Below are 17,401 nucleotides of genomic sequence, written 5' to 3' on the forward strand. Positions count from 1 at the left end.
AATTCACTTGTTTTTGTTAGGTCTTTGGTGTAAGAGGGACCACAGGAAGTGTCTAACTACTCTGCCATCTTGGCCCCATCTCTAGATCATGTCTTAAGCCAATCTCTTTTGAAATATAAAAGAGAGAATGTAGCAGATAGGCAGGGGGACCTCATACCACCAAGAAAGCAGTGCCAGGAACAGAGCGCATACTTTAGATCTGGGGCTCTGTGCGGAGAAGCTTCTTGACCATAGAATGATTGATGGCAAGGGCCTTCCTCCAGAGCAGACAGAGACAAAAAGCCTTCCCCTGGAGCTGATGCCCTAGATTTGTACTTGTAGCCTACTAAACTGTGAGAAAATAACGTTCTCTTTGTTAAAACCACCGACTTGTGGTATTTCTGTCAGAGGAGCACTAGATGACTAAGGGAAACCCTGGTGGCCTAGTGGGGAAAAGCTATGGCTGCTAACCAAAAGGTTGGCAGTTCAAATCCACTAGGGGCTCCTTGGAAACTTTATGGGGCAGCTCTACTGTATCCTAAAGGGTCGTCATGAGCCAGAATCAACTCAACAGCAGTGGGTTTTGGTTTTAGTTAGATGACTAAGACAATTGCCCATAGGAAGAATCGGGTTCATATATGCTATAGTTATGTGTGTGTGTCTGTGCGTGTTTTAATCTGGGTTTAATTATTCATGAAACATTAGAGTGAGTACACTGAATGATTTAATGGATTGACTTTTTAAGTTTATATTTGATTATCCTCCATAAACCCAAAAAAAAAAAAAACCAAAACAAACAAACCCATTGCCATCAATTCCCATTCATAGCAGCCCTACAGGACAGAGTAGAACTAACCCATAGAGTTTTCAAGGAGCACCTGGTGGATTTGAATTGCCGACCTTTTGGTTAGCAGGTGTAGCTCTTAACCACTACACCATCAAGGCCTCCCCCATAGACCATAAAAAATCTTAATTATTAATGGTCTAAGTCCTTATTATGTTTAGATACAATGTAAACACAAGAGGTTACAGATTTCAGCCATCTCTTTATAGATAGCATTCCCTTTCCCTCTTTTTTCTTCTCTCTTTTTTTTTTTTTTTGTAATTTGTCTTTCAAGAAATCATCATTGTTTTGTTTAGCTTCTGAAAGCAATAACAATGATTTCATCTAATCTTTCCACAGTTCATCAATCCTGGGCAATTTTACAGATAATTCTTCAAGAAATTATACTTTGTACCTTTAAGATTTGAATAATAGTTGTATTAATTGATCTTCTTCGAGCTAGGAACGTGAAGATGTTATTGTTGTTGTTGTTAGCTGCTATTGCATTGGCTCCAGGTCATCGCAACTTAATCTATAGCAGAACAAAATCTTCCCTAGTGCTATACGATATACATGATCTTTGATATGTTTGAGACCATTGTTGAGAGTAATGTGTCAGTCCATCTCAGGGAGGCTTATCCTTGTTTTTACTGACCCTCTACTTTACCAACTATGATGTTCTTTTCTAGCAATTGGTCTTTCCTAATGGCATGCCTAAAGTAATTGAGCCTAAGTCTCACCCTCCTCCCTTCTAAGGAACATTCTGGTTGTATTTCTTCTAAGATGGATTTGTTTGTTTTTCAGGCAGTCTGTGATATATTCAATGTTCTTTGGCAAAACCACAATTAAAAAACAAAAATGAAAATAGCCCCAGCAAAATATCACTATACTCCCCAAACCGGGCATCGTGGGGTTCAGGTGGAGGTGGGATCCCAAACAGGCCACAGAGTCACTAAGGAGACTTTTCCCAGAAGAAATGTAAGAGGTGATGGGGCTGAAGCAGCAAGCCATGGCAGAAAACACAAAGATATGATTGTTCTCAAATGTCTAGACAACAATTTGGTATATGACAGAATCTAGAGGATCTGCATAGGTTAAAAAAAAAAGGGTCTTGATGAGTACCCAAGTAGCCTAAACTATAGAGCAGCACTTGGTTGGTAGCACACTGGAGTCAAACTCTGTAGGGGGAAAATGGTGGTCCATTGCACAGCTTTCACTGGAGGCTTAGTTGCATGAGTTGGAATAGAGTGGCCTGTGGGTAGCCTTTCTCCAGTTGAAGGGCAGGAGTAAGGCATTCTGCTTAGCTCATTTTCAGTCTCTAAAAATATTGGTGAAGTGAAGAAGGAGAACAAGGAGGATGACCTAAAGACCAGGAGGAGGAATACACTTCACTCAGGAATAAATTATTTTCACCTCTGCAATGCCACATCACTCAGACAAACCTAGAATGTTTTGAGTTATTATGTAGTTCACAGCATTGCTACCAAAGCAGTGTCCATCACCACTTCAAGTAATTAGAGAAGCTACCATTTAAGGACATGCGGGTCAACTTTGGTGGACTCAGTAATGCCCTTAATGGGAAATGTCCCACTGAAAGTAAGCCTTGTTGAGACATGGCCAGGCTGGCATGCTTAGGACAAGTAGATAAAGATGAGACTTAGAGGAGGACATCTTTTGATCTCTTTGACCTGATTAATCCAGAAACTTGGTCAGGTTTTTTCTGTTGCCCACCAACTGTCTCTCTCTCTCTCTGCTTGTTTCTCCTGAATAATTCCTTCCTGTACAACCTGTTTTCTCTCAGTAATGGCTCGTAATCCATCGATTACTCCCATCTTAGATTTGCCATCACATCAAGGCTTTCATGAACGAGTCCCAGTCCATCATTCATTCATTCAACAATGTTTCTTGATCACTGTTTTGGACACTAAGAGCCCTCATAGGGCAGTGATTAAGCAGTCAGCTTCCAAAGGAAAGGTAGGTGGTTCAAAGCCACCAGCTGCTCCATAGGAGAAAGATGTGGCAGCCTGCTTCCGTAAAGATTTATGGTTTTGGAAACCCTGTGGGGCATTTCTACTCTGTCCTACAGGGTCACTAGGAGTTGAAATCTACTTAAATATGGTAGGGTTGTGTGTGTGTGTGTGTGTGTGTGTGTGTTGGACACCATGGTTATAGTGGTGATCTGGACACAGAACTGGTTCTAGCTTTTTTCGGAAACCAGAGTTCAGTGGAAGAGACTAATAATGAATGAAGTAAGATCCTCTTCTGTAGAAACAGGCACTATGGTGGTAAGAAACAGCATCCACTGGCATTTGCCAAAGACAACCTGTGATGTAAGACCATATTTATAAAGATAACTTGGTCTGATCATGAAAGAACTTAGTTTCATGGGGAAAATAAGCAGATAATCAAATCAATTCAGTACAGTATGATCGGTGATGTAATATCTGATGTTTTGAATAACGAGATGATAGAGCGCATGATTTTGCCTGGAATGGTGGTGTAGGCTTTAATGGAAATGCCACAAGTGAATGTTCTCAAAGAACAGAAACTTATTTTCTCACAGTTTAGGATGCTAGAAGTCTGAACTTAGGGCGTGAGCTCTAGAGGAAGGCTCTCTCTCTGTTGGTTCTAGGGGAAGATCCTTGTCTCTTTCAGCATCTGCCCCTGAATTCCTGAGTTCCTTGATGATCTTCACATGGTAGCTATTTTTCTCCCATTAATGCTTCCTTCTCTATGTGGCCCCTTATAACTCAGAAGTGATTGAATTTTGGACATACCCTACATCCAAATGGTCTCATTAACATACAAGGAAAACTTTATTTACAAACAGGATTACATCCAAAAGATACAGGGGTTAGGAATCCAAGAGGTATTTTGGGAAGGAGGGAAGAGGAATAATTCAGTGAATGATAGATGAAGCCAGGGAAGTCTACAAAAATAAGGAGTCATTTGATCTGAGTTTTGAAGGAAGGTAGGAGTATTTATAGGCTTACAGAAGAAAAAATGTTACTCAAAGCAAATTAAATGATGACATGTGTCTGTATACACTGGTGCTTGCAAAACCACCTGAAATCATCTAAAAATGAGCTTTGATCCCAGCTCAGCCACTTCTGACACCCTCTGAGGACATACAGTGTTGAACAATAAACAGTTGTGCTCTTACAGGAGCCTATAGAATAAAAATGGGCAAAAATCCGCCATGGCTTTGAAACAATGACACATTTCAACTAGAAATCGATGTGCCCCATTGTAAATCTGGATGTACCATGAGAAGAATTTAATGAGCTGCATTGTCTGTTATAAGCATCTTCTGGAGACACTTTCCTTGAAATATAGGCTGTTCTTCCTTCTCTGCATCAGGCTTCCAGACTTGGAGTGCCAAAGAAAGAGTATTCACATAAAGAAACCGAGGGGAGGGAAAGTGGCATGAAAAGAGGAAAGAGATGTGGGTCAAGAGTAGGGTTCCTCTTAGTTGGGACATGTTAAACCAAGTAAAAAAAAATGAGGACATGGTGCCAGAATTATCAGGGAGCCCAGGTCAGTGGGCACAGCACTTGTCACCAGACTGAGGAAGAGGTAGGTCAATTTGGTGCAAGGGGCTGCCTCTGTTCTTCCCTGGGACATATGCTGCTGCACTGTAATCATGACACCCCTTTCTGCCAGGAGGGTATGTGGACCTGTGAGTGTTGCTCTGACATGGTGGTGAGTGCTTTCTGTGGATGCACAGGTCATCACCATCAATGGTTTATGCCAAAGCATCAGATGCAATTACGCTACAAGGCCAGTTGCTGATTAAAACACTGACTCCTTCTAACCCTGACAAATCCCTCAGAGATGTGTTCTGTCACAATCACCCCAGCTCCTTGCAGGGACATGCAGAGATTTGCAGAACCATCTGTCTCAGGATGAGGTGGTCCACAAAGCCTTGTTGACCATAGAACCTGATGGAATCCTAGAGGTTAAAGGAAAAGGAGAGTCACAAAACATGTTTTTCACGTTGTTTTTCACCAGGTGTGTGTGTGGGGTACAGGTGCAGAGCCTCAGGGCAGGGTTATCCCCAGAGCTCCTGAAGGGGACTGAGTGAAGCAGGGAAAAGAAGGGGAGTTGAAGCTGCTGTGATCATTGTGTCAGGAGGGTGAAGTCTCAGCACCATGAAGCCCGTAGAAATCTCCCCTTTCTGTTCATAGCTTCTTCTAGCTATGCCCTTCTTCTGGGCCTCAGCCTGGCACATGTCTCCCTGTATTTCCACAGGATGAGGGAGGGACTATAGTGGGCTTATCCTGTGCCTACACAGGAAGAAATCTTCCCAGCCGAGGAATGAGTCTACTATCACCCCCAGCTCCTTGATCTCCTGGGCTCCCTTTAGAAAGAGGGCTGTGTCTTTAAGCAGGACAGACCCTGCCATGTCGTTCTCTCTGGTGTATCTGATCCGATTTCTGCTGCATTTACCCACTGTATGTAGTCTGGATTATGCTGAGTGTTTTAGTTTCCCTAAGGCCAGTGTCTATAGTGATAGGGACCTGGTGCTGGGGGGGTTTTTCCCCCTCTGCCTTTGGCAGGAGGACCAGAAATACATCGACTCTCTTTTTGGCTCGGGCCAAAAAACGAATGGAGATGTCCTCAGTAAGTTCATTGCTGTATGTGTGAGTGTGTACATGAGAGTGTGTGTGTAGGTGTATGTGATTGTGTGTTTCTCTTTCATCCCCCTGAGAGTTCTCTACCATAAGCACAAGAACTGCAGAAATACAAATTAATGAATTCTGAATGTTCCATCCCTTCTTTGTCCTTCTCCTTCCTTCCTTTTCCCATTTTCTTCCTACCCTCTTCAAGACAGAAGGGAGAAATTTATATCTGTCATAGCACAGTCCCCATTCACACTATTTCCATCAGCCTGAACCACGGTTATTTACTGAAGGGTTTGGACTGAAGTCTTTAATTTTTATGAACTCCAACATACTACCTTGTTTTCTTTTGTGCGTTGTGCTTTCCTGCGGTACCAAGAAGTCCAGAGTCACATGCTTTCTTCATGTAGTTTTATAGTTTAGGTTGTGGTTTCTGCTTTATTATAAATTTTGAGTTAATATTTACGTGTATGTACTGCAAGGTGTGGATCAAAGGTATTCTTGTCACATATAAATATTCAACTGTTGCAGCACCATACTGAAAAGACAATTTTTTCTCCCTTGATGCATCAGAAATAAGTTGTGTGGGTCTATTCTGGAATTTTTAATGTATTCCATTGGTCTGTATGTGTTTATGAGAATATCACATGATCTTGATTATTCTGTTTTTATGACTAGACTTGAAATTGGGTAGCAGTATTCCTCCTAATTTAATGTTCTTTTCAGCATCTCCTTGATTTTTGCTCCTTTCTATTTCTGTATGAACTTTAGAATGAACTTGTTGATTTACAAACACAGGTCTGCTGGGATTCTAACTGGGATTTCACACAGTTCAGAAATTGTTTGGGGGAATATTGACATCTTAATAATTTTGAGCCTTCCCAAACAGGAGCACAGTGTATTTCCCCACTTATTTAGATCTCTTTTAATTTCTTTCAGCAAAACTTTGTACTCTCTCATGTACATGTCTTGCACGTCTTTTGCCAGTTTCATCCCTAAATATATTCTATGCTTATGATATTGTAAATGGTGTTTTAAAATTTTATTTTATAATTGCTCTTCACTAGAAATATAATTGATTTTTCTATGTTGCGCTTATGTCCTACAACCTTGGTAAACTCACTAATTTGGCAGTGTTTTTCAGATTCCATCAGATTTTCTACAAAGGTGATTATGTCATCTGTAGATAAACAGCTGTATTTTGCATCCCTTTCATTTATTTTTCCTTCCTTATTGCACTTGTATTGCACTTTCTGGAGCCAACAGCAGATGTGGCATTCAGGAGGTGAGAACGGACATCCTTGTCTTTTTTTTTAAGTTAGGAGGAAAGCATTTGATCTTTCTACATTAAGTATTATGTAAGTGGTAGTTTTTTTGTTTTTTGTTTTTTTTTTGTAGATGTCCTTTATCAAGTTTTTATCAAGTAGATTTTGTTTATCCTGGTACAGACTACCAGGAAACTCTGGTGGCATAGTTCTTAAGAGCTATGGCTGCTAACCCAAAGGTCAGCAGTTCAAATCCACCACATGCTCCTTGGAAATTCTATGGGGCAGTTCTACTGTGTCCTACAGGTTCGCTGTGAGTTGGAATTGACTGGAAGGCAACGAGTTTGGTTTGGCTTTTATCAAGTTGAGGAAGTTCCTTCTATTCTCACTTCACTGAGAGTTTTCCTATGGAATCCATATGAGATTTCCTAAAAGGCTTTTGGTGCATCTATTGAGATGATCAAGTGATTTTTCATTTTTGACATTGCTTAAAGGGAGAGTTTTGATAATTGACTTTCAAATGCTATATGACTTGTGAATGCTTGGTGGAAAATGCCATTGGCCTATAATGTACTATCCTTTTCAAACATCATGGGATTCAGTCTCTTGAAAAATTCAATGAGAATTTGGGAATGCATGTTTACTGGAGATTTTTATTTGTAATTTTCTTTTCTTGTAATGTTTTATCTGGTTTGGTATCAGGGTAATGTTAGTTTAGCCAAATGACTGGGAAATAAGAGATTTTGTGGAACTGGTTTTAGCTCTACTTTAAATATGTGCCAGATTTCACACAAAAAACAATTATAGACTTTCTATCTTTCTTCCAAGACTGAATTTTGAAATAAATATTATTTATCATAAGTTTTTTTTTTTTTCTTTTTAATACCAAATTGGAATCCATTAGCTCACATATTACACGGAATGACTGCATGTAGATTTGTAAGCTTGTGGGACAAAAAGCATTCATTTTCTTACTGCTCTTGTCCAAATTGGTGTGAAGGCTATTTGGGTCCTCCACTTTATTTTCTGGTATAAATTTTATAAATTACTCTGCATGTATTCTAAAGCTTATTGAATGCCACTCAGAACGAAATATTTAACTGGGGCTTTGCGTTTTATGTAGACAATTAACTTACAAATTTAACTTCTTTAATGTCTATGAGATCTTCAGGTTTTCCATGAGCCTTGTGCTGGGTTAGGAAATTCCACATCTAACAGATTAAATTCAGCAAAAAATGAATTAAACAAGTTAACTTTAAAGCTGTCATGAAATCTTATAAATGTCTAAATAGCAAAAAAAAAAAATCACTGTCTTATAAAAAATTGAGAAGAAATAAGCAAAAATTTTAAATAAAAAATTTAATCGACCTCTTCTATAGTAGGACAGTTCAAATAGGAGAAATGAAGTCCTGATACATGCTACCACATGGGTAAACCTTGAAAGCATTATTCTGAGTGAAATAAGTCATTCACAAAAGGAGAAGTAATGTATGATCTCACGTATATGAAATATCTAGGAAAGGTATGTAGATACAGACCAGAGTTTATTAGTCACTACTAGAGGTGGAAGGAGGAGGAAATACGGAGTCATTGCTTAGGGGGCACTGAGCTTCTGTTAAGGGTGATGGAAAAACTGAAACTAGGTAGTGCTGATGGCGACACGACATCATGATGAACATAATGTACATGTAAAAAAGGTTAAAATGTAAAATATTTTGCTTCATACATACTTCGAAAACCAAATAAAACCCATTGCTGTCGCGTAGATTCCGACTCATAGCAACCCTATAGGACAGAGTAGAACTGCTCTATAGGGCTTCCAAGGAGTGGCTGGTGGATTAAAACTGTTGACCTTTTGGTTAGTAGCCATAGGTTTTATGCACTGCGCCACCAGGACTTATATATGCATATACTTAACCAAAAAACTAAACCCTCTACCGTCGAGTTGATTCCGAATCATAGCAACCCTACAGGACAGAGTAGAACTGCCCCATATGGTTTCAAGGAGCGCCTGGGGAATTCAAACTGCCGACCTTTAGGTTAACAGCTGTAGCTCTTAGCCACTTTGTCACCAGCGTTTCTATATGTATACTTACCATCATTTAAAAAACTAATAATATGAGTGCTCTAAATAGCATAATTAGTGTGGTTGATCTTTTTGACATGTATGTCATATATCCTCTATATAATATGTATGAATTCTTGTTTCAAGAGTACATGGCACAGCAACAAAATCTGGCCATATGTTTAGACAACAGAAGAAAGCCTCAAAAATCAAAAGTAGAAATAATTCAAGCAAATTACCTCGGTAAAACATAATAATGTAAATTTTAAAGAGGATAGATCACCAAAATTTAGGAACCTTTTAAAAATACCTCCTGAATCTTTGTAAAATAATTAGTTCGAAAAACTGCACAGAAAATTGCAATATTGGTAGCATTTAAAAACACCTAAAGCACTGATTTAAGGAAATATTTGGCGAAAAATAATGTACCACTTAAAGGAATTAGTAAAAAAACTAAATCAAACTTATACTTGTAGAAACTAGAAAAAAGAGCAAAAGAAAAGACAATTAGGACTAAAGAGAAAAGAAAACATTAATTTTTTAGGAAATAAAAAAATCTTAGAGCTATTAAAAACTCTAAGAGCTTATATGTTTGGCTACCAAATTAACGGGGGGAGAAGAAGCCTAAAATATATAATGAGAAATTATACAGGAGAAATAAAAGCAGGTGGAGAAATAACTATAAATTTAAAGAAAACTTGCAGGGAGCATTTTGCTAAAGCCCTTGGAAATAAACTTGAAAACCTGAATGATCTGCTTATTTTTCAAGGACAATATCATTTATCAAAGCTGGCGCCCTAAAAGTTGACATATTAATGAGCACAGAAGATACTTGAGAAAGCTCCTTAAAAATGCCTCAGGTGACAGACTGAGCCCAGCACAACTAGATGGTGCTCAGCTACTGCCACTGACTGCTCTGATAGAGATCACAATAGAGAGTCCTGCACAGAGCTGGGGAAAAATGTTGAAAGAAATTCTAACTCACAAAAAAAGAGCAGACTTATTGGTCTGATGGAGACTGGAGAAACCCCCAGAGTATGGCTCCCAGAGAACCTTTTAACTCAGTACTGAAGTCACTCTTGAGGTTCACCCTTCAGCCAGAGATTAGACAGGCTCATAAAAAAAAGAAAAGAAGTGTAGCTGAACCACGTATATGAGACTAAATGAGTGCACCAGCCCAGGAACAAGGGCAAGAAAGAAGGAGAGGAAAGGAAATCTGGATGAATGGAAATGGGGAATCCAAGGTCAAGAAGAGAAAGTGGTGATACGTCATGGGGTTGCCAACCAAGGTCACAAAACAACGTGTATATTAAATGTGTAATGAGAACTAATTTGTTCTGTGAGGCTTCATTTAAAACACAATAAAAAAATAAAATGCCTCAGGTGAAAATGACAAAAGAGAGTAATCCTACTAAATGTTCGAAAACAAATTGTACTGGTGTAATTGAAACTGGTCCAAGGCTTTATAAAAAGGCATGATTACCATTTGAGACAGCTTGTTGCACTGTGGGGGCTTTTGTGTTGCTGTGATGCTGGAAGCTATGCCACCGGTATTGAAATACCAGCAGGGCCACCCATGGTGGACACGTTTCAGCGGAGATTCCGGAATAAGACAGAATAGGAAGAAGATCCCAGCAGTCTATTTCCAAAAAGAATTAGCCAGTGAAAACCTTATGAATAGCACTGGAAAACTGTATGATATACTGCCAGAAGATGAGCCCCTCAGGTTGGAAGGCACTCAAAATACGACTGGGGAAGAGCTGCCTCCTCACCCTAGAGTTGACCTTAATGATGTGGCTGGAGGCAAGCTTTTAGGACCTTCATTTGCTGATGTGGCATGACGCAAAATGAGAAGAAACAGCTGCAAATGTCCATTAATATTTGGAACCTAGAAGTACGAAGTATGAATTTAGGAAAATTGAAAATCATCAGAAATGAAATGGAATGCCTAAACATTGGTATCCTAGGCATTAGTGAGCTGAAGTGGCCTGGTACTGGTCATTTAGAATCAGACAATCATATGGTCTACTATGCAGGGAACAATGACTTGAAGAGAAATGGCATTACATTCATCGTCAAAAAGAACATTTCAGAATCTATCCTGTAGTACAATGCTGTCAGTGATAGGATAATATTCACACACCTACAAGGAAGACCAGTTAATATGACTATTATTCAAATTTACGCACCAACCACTAAGGCGAAAGATGAAGAAATTGAAGATTTTTACCAGCTTTTGCAGTCTGAAATTGAATGAACATGCAATCAGGATGCACTGATAATTACTGGTGATTGGAATGCGAAAGCTGGAAACAAAGAAGAAGGATAGGTAGCTGGAAAATATGGTCTTGTTGATAGAAACAATGCTGGACATCACATAATTGAATTTAACAAGACCGCGACTTCATTGCACATACCTTTTTTCACCAGCATAAATGGCAACTATACACTTGGACCTCACCAGATAGAATACACAGGAATCAAATAGACTGTATCTATGGGAAGACAATGGAAAAGCTCAATATCATCAATCAGAAAAAGGCAAGGGGCTGACTTCGGATCAGACCATCAATTACTCATACGCAAGTTCAAGCTGAAACTGAAGGAAATTAGAACAAGTCCACGACAGCCGAAGTACGATCTTCAGTATATCACACCTGAATTTAGAGCCATCGTGAATAGATTTGATGCGTTGAACACTAATAACTGAAGACCAGACAAGTTGTGGAATGACATCAAGGACATCATACATGAAAAGCAAGAGGCCATTAAAAAGACAGGAGAGAAAGAAAAAATCTAAATGGATGACAGAAGAGACTCTGAAACTTGGTCTTGAACGCCAAGTAGCTAAAGCAAAAGGAAGAAATGATGAAGTAAAAGAGCTGAACGAAAGATTTCAAAGCACGGATCAAGAAGACAAAGTATTATGATGACATGTGCAAAGAGCTGGAGATAGAAAACCAAAAGGGAAGAACGTGCTCAGGATTTCTAGGGCTGAAAGAACTGAAGAAAGAATTCAAGCCTCCTATTTTTTTTTTTATTGCAATACTGAAGGATTCTATGGGAAAATATTAAATGACACAAGAAGCATCAAAAGAAGATAGAAGGATTACACAGAATCAGTGTAGGAAAAAGAATTGATCAACTTTGAATCATTTCAGGAGGTAACATTTGATCAGGAACCAATGTCACTGAAGGAAGAAATCCAAATTGCACTGAAGGCATTGACGAAAAACAAGCAGCGCTGGAAGTGCTCACTCTCCTATGCCAAGACATTTGGAAGACAGGTACCCAGCCAACTGACTGGAACAGATCCATATTTATGCCTATTCCCAAGAAAAGTGATCCAACTGAATGTGGAAATTATGGAACAATATCATTAATATCACATGCAGACAAAGTTTTGTGGAAGATTATTCAAAAGCAGCTGCAGCAGTGTGTCAACGGGGAACTGCCAGAAATTCGATTCAGATTTAGAAGAGGACATGGGTCCTGCTGAAAGCAGAGAATACCAGAAATATGTTTACCTGTTTTTTATTGACAACAGAAAGGTATTCGACTGTGGATTATAACAAATTATGGATAACGTTGCAGAGGATGGGAATTATGGAACACTTAACTGTTGTCATGATGAATCTGCACATTGATCAAGAGGCAAGTGTTCAAACAGAACAAGGGGATAGTGCATGGTTTAAAGTCAAGAAAGGTGAGCTTCAGGGTTGCATCCTTTTATCATACATATTCAGCCTGTATGGTGAGCAAATAATCTGAGAAACTGGAATACATGAAGAAGAACAAAGGGTCAGCAGTTCGAATCTCCGAGGTGCTCCTTATATATCAAGAATGGAGGAAGGCTCATTAATAGTTTAAAGTCAGGAAAGGTGAACATCAGGACTGTATCCTTTTACCATACCTATCCAATCTGTATGCTGAGTAAATACTCTGAGAAGCTGGACTATATGATGAAGAATGGAGCATCAGGAATGGAGGAAGATTCATTAACAATCTGCATTATGCAGATGACACAACCTTGCTTGCTGAAAGTGAAGAGGACTTGAAGTACTTACTGGTAAAGATCAAGGACCACAGCCTTCAGTATGGATTACACTTCAACAAAAAGACAACAAAAATCCTCACAACTGGACCAAAAAGCAGCTTCATGTTAAACAGGGAAAAGATTCAGGTTGTCAAGGATTTCATTTTACTTGGATCCACAACCAACACCCGTGGAAATAGCATTGAAGAAATTGAAAGATGGATTGCGATGGGCAAATCTGCTGCAAAAGACCTCTTTAAAGTGTTGAGAAGCAAAGATGTCACCTCGAGGCCTAAAGTGTGCCTGACCCAAGCCATGGTTTTTCAATCTTCTCGTATGCATTTGAAAGCTGGACAATGCATACCAAAAACAAAACAAAAAAAAACAACCCTGGTGCCGTCGAGTCGATTCCGACTCATAGCGACCCTATAGGACAGAGTAGAACTGCCCCATAGAGTTTCCAGGGAGCACCTCGTAGATTCGAACTGCTGACCCTTTGTTTAAAGCCACAGCTCTTAACCACTATGCCACCAGGTTTTCCGGACAATGCATAAGAAAGACTAAAGAAGAATTGATACCTTGAATTGTGGTGTTGGAGAAGAATATCGGCTATTCCATGGGCTGCAAAAGAAGGAACAAATCTATCTTGGAAGAGGTACAACCAGAATGCTCCTTAGAAGCAAGGATGGCGAGACTACATTTCACATACTTTGGGCACATTGTCAGGAGGGATCAGTCCCTCGTGAAGGACATCATGCTTGATAAAGTAGAGGGTCAGTCAAAAAGAGGAAGATGGTTAGTGAGATGGATTGACACAGTGGCTGCAACAATGGGCTCAAGCAAAGCAATGATTATGAGGTTGCACAGGACTAAGCAGTGTTTCATTCTGTTGTGCATAGGGCTGGTATGAGTTGGAATCCGCTGGACAGCATCTAACAACAACAACCATTTGACTTCCAGCTCCAGTAAACCTAAGTTATGTTTTGTGATATACCCAAGCCTTTCCAAAAGGGTTTATGAAGGTAAGTGTGCACGACTTACTCAGGTCCCTAGCAGAGAACATCTTGCATTTTTCCATGCATTGAGGCACCTCCCATTTAAGTTGTTAGGTGTAGTCGAGTCAGTTCTGGCCCACAGCTACTGCATCTACTACAGAATGAAACACTGCCTGGTGCTGTGCCATCCTCACCATTGTTGCTATGCTTGGGCCCATTGTTGTAGCCACTGTGTCCGGTCCATCTCCTTGAGGGTCTTCCTCTTTTTCCCTGACCCGCTTCTACCAAACATCATGTCCTTCTCTGGGAACTGCTCCCTTCTGACAACGTGTTCAAAGTGTGTGAGACTGTAGTCTCAGCATCCTTGATTCTAAGGAGCATTCTGGTTGTACTTCTTCTTCCAAGACAGATTTGTTCACTATTTTGGCAGTCCATGGTATATTCAATATTCTTCACCAAAACCGCAATTCAAAGGCATCAATTCTTCTTTGGGCTTCCTTAGTCATTGTCCAGTTCTCACATGCATATGAGAAGACTGAAAGCACCGTGGCTGGGATCAGGTGCACCTTAGTCCTCAAGGTGACATCTTTGCTCTTCAATACATCTTTTGACTTCTTGACTGCTGCTTCCACAGCTGCTGGTTTTGGATCCAAGTAACATGAAATCCTTGACAACCTTAATCTTTTCTCTGTTTATCGTGATGCTGCTTATTGGTCCAGTTGTGAGGATTTTTTTTTTTTTTAATTTTGAGGCGTAATCCGTACTGAAGACTGTGGTCTTTGATCTCCATCAATAAGTGCTTCAAGTCCTCTTCACTTTCAGCAAGCAAGGTTGTGTCATCTGCATAATGCAGGTTGTTAGTGAGTCTTTCTCTAATCCTGATGCCTCATTCTTCTTCATATAGTCCATCTTCTCAGATTATTTGCTCAGCATACAGGTTAAATAGGTGTGGTTAAAGGATACAACCTTGACGCACACCTTTCGTGACTTTAAACCATGCAGTATACCCTCGTTCTTTTTGAACAACTGCCTCTTGCTTCTTGTACAGCTTTCTCATGAGCACAATTAAGTGTTCTGGAATTCTTATTCTCTGCAACGGTATCCATAATTTGTTATGATCCACACACTTGAGTGAATTAGCATAGGCAATAAAACCCAGGTAAACATATTTCCTGTATTCTCTTCTACCAGTCAGGATCCACCCGACATCAGCAATAATATTCCGTTGATAGGACCTCAGTAAAATAATCTGCTTGGATGAAAGCTATACCATTGAGGTAAATCCTACCTCAATTCTGCCCCAAAGCCCTGCAAATCTCAGTTAGTTGCTTGGCTCATCACTGACTTGATTCCACCTAGGAACAACAAAACAAGTCTTTTGAAATAAAATTATTAGGGATGCTAAGGAAATTTATTTAGGTCTTGATTATAATTTGTCAATTTAATTTTTTATAATTGTAACTACTGATCCTAAATATTTTCTCTGTTCTTTGGTCATAAACTTCTTTGTTTTTGTTGTTGTTAGGTGCTGTCCAGTTGGTTCCGACTCATAGCGACCCTATGCACAATTGAAATGCTGCCTGGTCCCGAGCCATCCATAAAATCGTTGTTATACTTAAGCTCATAGTTGCAGCCACTGTGTCAGTCCACCTCGTTGAGGGTCTTCCTCTTTTCTGCTGACCGTGTACTCTCCCAAGCATGATGTCCTTCTCCAGGGACTGATACCTCCTGACAACATGTCCAAAATATGAAAGACACAGCCTTGCCATCCTTGCTTCTAAGGAGCATTCTGGTTGTACTTACTCTAAGACAGATTTGTTCATTCTTTTGACAGTCCATGGTATATTCACTATTCTTCACCACCGCCACAATTCAAAGGCATCAATTCTTCAGTCTTCCTTATTCATTGTCCAGCTTCCACATGCATGTGATGTGATTGAAAATACCATGGCTTGGATCAGGCGTACCTTAGTCTTCAAGGTGACATCTTTGCTCTTCAACATTTTAAAGAGGTCCTTTACATCAGATTTACCCAATGCAATGCGTCTTTTGACTTCTTGACTGCTGCTTCCATGGCTTTTGATTGTGGAGCCGAGTAAAATGAAATCCTTGACAACTTAGATCTTTTCTCCATTTATCATGATGTTGCTCATTGGTCCAGTTGTGAGGATTTTTGTTTTCTTTATGTTGAGGTGTAATCCATACTGAAGGCTGTGGTCTTTGATCTTCATTAGTAAGTGCTTCAAGTTCTCTTCACTTTCAGCAAGCAGAGTTGTGTCATCTGCATAACGCAGGTTGTTAATGAAAAAAAAAATGAGTCTCCCTCTAATTCTGAAGCCCTATTCTTCTTCATATGGTCCAGCTTCTCAGATTATTTGCTCAGCATACAGATGGAATAGGTATGGTGAAAGGATACAACGCTGATGCACACCTTTCCTGACTTTAAACCAATCAGTATCCACTTGTTCTGTCCGAACAACTGCCTCTTGATCTATGTAAAGGTTCCTCATGAGCACAATCAAGTGTTCTGGAATTCCCATTCTTCACGATGTTATCCATAATTTATTACGGTCCACACAGCCTAATGCCTTTGCATAGTAAATAAAATAACAGGTAAACATCCTTCTGGTATTCTCTGCTTTCAGCCAGAATCCACCTGACATCAGCAATGATATCCCTGGTGCCACATCCTCTTCTGAAACCGGCCTGAATTTTTGGCAGTTCTCTGTCGATATACTGCTGTAGCCGTTTTTGAATGATCTTCAGCAAAATTTTGCTTGCGTTTGATATTAATGATATTGTTCTGTAACTTCCACATTCGGTTGGATCACCTTTCTTGGGAATAGGCATAAATATGGATCTCTTCAAGTCAGTTGGCCAGGAAGCTGTCTTCCATATTTCTTGGCATAGACAAGAGAGCACCTCCAGCGCTACATCTGTTTGTTGAAACATCTCAATTGATATTCCATCAATTCCTGGAGCCTTGTTTTTTGCCAGTGCCTTCAGAGCAGCTTGGACTTCTTCCTTCAGTACCATCGGTTCCTGATCATATGCTGCCTCTTGAAATTGTTGAACATCGACTAATTTTTTTTTGATATAATGAATCTGTGTATTCCTTCCATCTTCTTTTGATGCCTCCTGCATTGTTTAATATTTTCCCTATAGAACCCTTCACTATTGCAACTCAAGGGTTGAATTTTTTCTTCAGTTCTTTCAGCTAGAGAAATGCTGCGTGTGTTCTTCCCTTTTGGTTTTGCATCTCAAGCTCTTTGCACGTGTCATTATACTTCACTTTGTCTTCTCGAGACCCCCTTTGAAATCTTCTGTTCATTTCTTTTACTTCATCAATTCAAGAATAAGTTTCAGAGTCTCCTCTGACGTCCATCTTGGTGTTTTCTTTCTTTTCAATGACCTGTTGATTTCTTCAAGGATAATGTCCTTGATGTTATTCCACAACTCATCTGGTCTTCAGTCACTAGTGTTCAGTGCGTTGAATCTATTCTTGAGATGGTCTCTAAATTCAGGTGGGTTATATTGAAGGTCATATTTTGACTTTCGTGGACTTGCTCCGGTTTTCTTCAGTTTCAGCTTGACCTTGCACATGAGCTACTGATGG

The sequence above is a fragment of the Elephas maximus genome, chromosome 3 (genome assembly GCF_024166365.1).
Source record: "Elephas maximus indicus isolate mEleMax1 chromosome 3, mEleMax1 primary haplotype, whole genome shotgun sequence".
NCBI lineage: Eukaryota > Metazoa > Chordata > Mammalia > Proboscidea > Elephantidae > Elephas > Elephas maximus.